The sequence below is a fragment of the Manis pentadactyla genome, chromosome 11 (assembly GCF_030020395.1).
Source record: "Manis pentadactyla isolate mManPen7 chromosome 11, mManPen7.hap1, whole genome shotgun sequence".
Lineage (NCBI taxonomy): Eukaryota > Metazoa > Chordata > Mammalia > Pholidota > Manidae > Manis > Manis pentadactyla.
The window spans coordinates 80,553,045-80,556,020 of record NC_080029.1 but is presented as its reverse complement, the minus strand read 5'-3'; the positions used below and the strand labels follow the sequence as shown (position 1 = coordinate 80,556,020).

Sequence of the window (2,976 nt, the reverse complement as noted above, 5' to 3'; positions counted from 1 at the left end):
CTATACAATCATAACAAATCAAGAGAGGAATTTTTTGTCTTACAGGCCGAACAAAACACACACACACACACACACACACACACACGCAAACGCAAACACGAACCAAAAAAAGTCCCCTCATATAATTTGAGAAATCTGGGACCTGCCCTAATTGCCACCTGAGATGATGTGATTGTTATGGGAAACAGACTGAACTACCAGACTCCATTCAGAAAAGGTGCAGTCCACATAGCCTCATGGGCAATGAGATTATAAACAGCAGTCTTTCCACTTAATGCCAAATGTGGTGACGGCCATGAGTAGGTTTCTAAGGAGACAAGACATAGAAAAAGTTAAGCTTTGATTCAGTAACAACAAACTGGAGAAAGTTCAGGAGCAGGAGGGAGGGAAGCAAGACATTCCATGTCAACAGAAAATGCCTTGAATGGCCACAAATGTACCAGAGGCAAGTATAAAAACAAAAACACTTCAAACACAGAAAGGAGCAATCGAAGCGATTTAGAACACCACACACACAAATCTGAACATGCAAGTGAACTTTACCACCACACTTTTGGAAAAATTGGCCAAGTCTCATCCCATCAACAGTCCAGCCACTCAGAGCAGTGGCTCTCCCTAAGGTCAGGTGCCCCAAACGGCATATCTAGTTCTCACATTCACAAGAGAGGGCATTAAAATTTTCAACCAGGGAAATTTGAATGCCAAAGTGCAGGGCTCTTCCCCATGCTCTGGAGCTGAAGCCACCAGCTGGAGAGAGAGGGAAAGCATTTCCTACACACCAAACTTGTGTGGTCATGTCATACACATCTGTGCCGGAACGAGAGAGGCCCTTCGAGCCATCGCTTTGCAATACCATAAACAAGCACAGAGAGAGGAATATTTGCCCTGCCCCGTCACTGTTCCTCAGTGAGACACCACCTTTTCCAATGTGAGACTTGAGTAGTGCTTCATTTGGCGTTACTATCACTATTACTGATTATGATAAATTAGTTTTACAGAATGCTTTAGAAGAGATTTCATATACACTGATTTGCTTGTACAATACTCTGTACATGGTACGTAGATGAGGTTAACAAATAGAGGTTAAGTGACATATTCAAAGTTACAACTTCTGCACTCCTTATGTGTAAATCCTGTTCCTGACGTAACTGAGAGATTATAATTGAGAGATTACAACAAACCCTGTTTTTTATTTTATTTTTTGCATCTAATTAGAATGAAATCATACTCTTGGGGTATAGGTTGTGAGGATCAGCTTTGTTGTTTTAACAGAAACCTCATTCTGTATTTCTTTATGCAAAAACAAGGTAAGGACATTTGGTGGAAGAGCCAGCAAACCCCACTAGAGTGCAATAGCCGATGTCATCGCCGCGCCCTCCGAACTCATGAACGTGTCCGGCAGAGAAACCACCCACGCCGTCAGCCACTTTATCCTCATGGGCTTTCCCTCCAGGCCCGAAGCGCAGCTCCTCTACTTCGGGCACTTCTCTGCGGCCTACACCCTGACCCTGATGGGGGAACGCGGCCGTTGCCTGCGCTGTGCGGTGGGACCGACGCCTTCACAGCCCGATCGATGTACATCCTCTTGGGGAATTTCTCTCTCCTGGAACTATGTTATGTCACCACCACCACCGTCCCCAACATGTTGGCCAGCTACCCGTCCACAAGCAAGTCCATCTCCTTTGTGAGCTGTCTTGTGCAGTTCTCCTTCTTCTCTTCCGGGTGCGAAGAGGGCTTCTTCCTTTGCATCATGGCCTTTGACAGGCACCTTGCCGTGTGCCGCCCTCCGCGTTACCCGCGCATCATGACCAGACAGCTGTGCACGGGCCTCGTCGTCCTTGGATGGTCGTGTGGGTTCACCCTCCTACCTACCGCCAGTTGTCCTCATTTCTCAGCTGCCCTACCGTGGCCCAAACACCATCAGCCATTTCGTGTGTGATCCTGTCCCACTGATGGTGCTGTCGTGTTCTGATGACACCACCACACAGTTCATTTACTCGACCTTCAATTCTGTTTTCATGATCGGCCCCCTTCTCTTTATCCTTTGCTCCTACGCTCTGGTGACTCTGGCTGTGCTACGGATGCCCTCAGCAGCGGGCAAACGCAAGGCTTTCTCCACTTGTGCTTCTCATCTGGCTGTGGTGATCCTGTTTCTTTGGCTCTGTTACGGTGATGTGCGTTAGTCCCGGATCGGGACACCCAGTGGACATGGAAAAAATCGTTACTTTGTTTTATTCTGTGAAAACACCTCTGTGCATTCCGCTAATATATAGGCTCAGGAACAAGGAGATGAAGGCTGCTCTGAGGAAGATCCTGAGGACTGCCCAAGGTATTCATAAAATACAAAGAGCCAAATTCTTCTCTCAAACGCAACTGATCTCAAGACATGAGTGATATATTTGTCGACAAATTCATTAACTTTTATTAAGAAACTACTATAATGAGGGCCCATTATCATCCTAAGCAAGATGCAGTAATGTTATTTAAGAATGTTTTAACTAACAAGTGAATGCAACTGTGTTGAAGTTAGTATCAAGTAAATGAAATGATATGTATGTAAGTCAATCAGTCTCTATATGTAATTCAATTTCTAAAGAGAAGGTAGAAGCATGCTGTGCATTGCTGAGTTGAATTAACTAATATACATGTAGTAGAGATCATAGATTGCTTTGGGGATTAACACTCCAAACCAGTAGTTCTCCACTAACACGCACTGATTGATAAAGAAGTCTCGAATTTGAAGGAAGTCGCCGTGCCAGAGTGTAGCATGTGACTTGACTTTAAGGAAACAGAATAATAGCCGTGGCTGGACGGTAGTGATTGTTTAGGGTGTACAAGACAAGAATTAGGAATTTAAAGGTATTACTAACTTAGAATATAGCAAATAAAAGAGCTAAACATAAGAACCGGGGCACTACTCAGGGCATAACCCACTTTCGGGTAAATCCCATTTGAGTAACAGCTTCCGGTACTACT

At 44.9% G+C, this 2,976-nt stretch overlaps 1 pseudogene; it reads left to right on the top strand.

The window, feature by feature from the left end:
• The first annotated feature begins 1,433 nt into the window (after positions 1-1,433).
• On the top strand, positions 1,434-2,316 carry LOC130679450 (olfactory receptor 11G2-like; annotated as a pseudogene).
• The last annotated feature ends 660 nt before the right edge of the window (positions 2,317-2,976 follow it).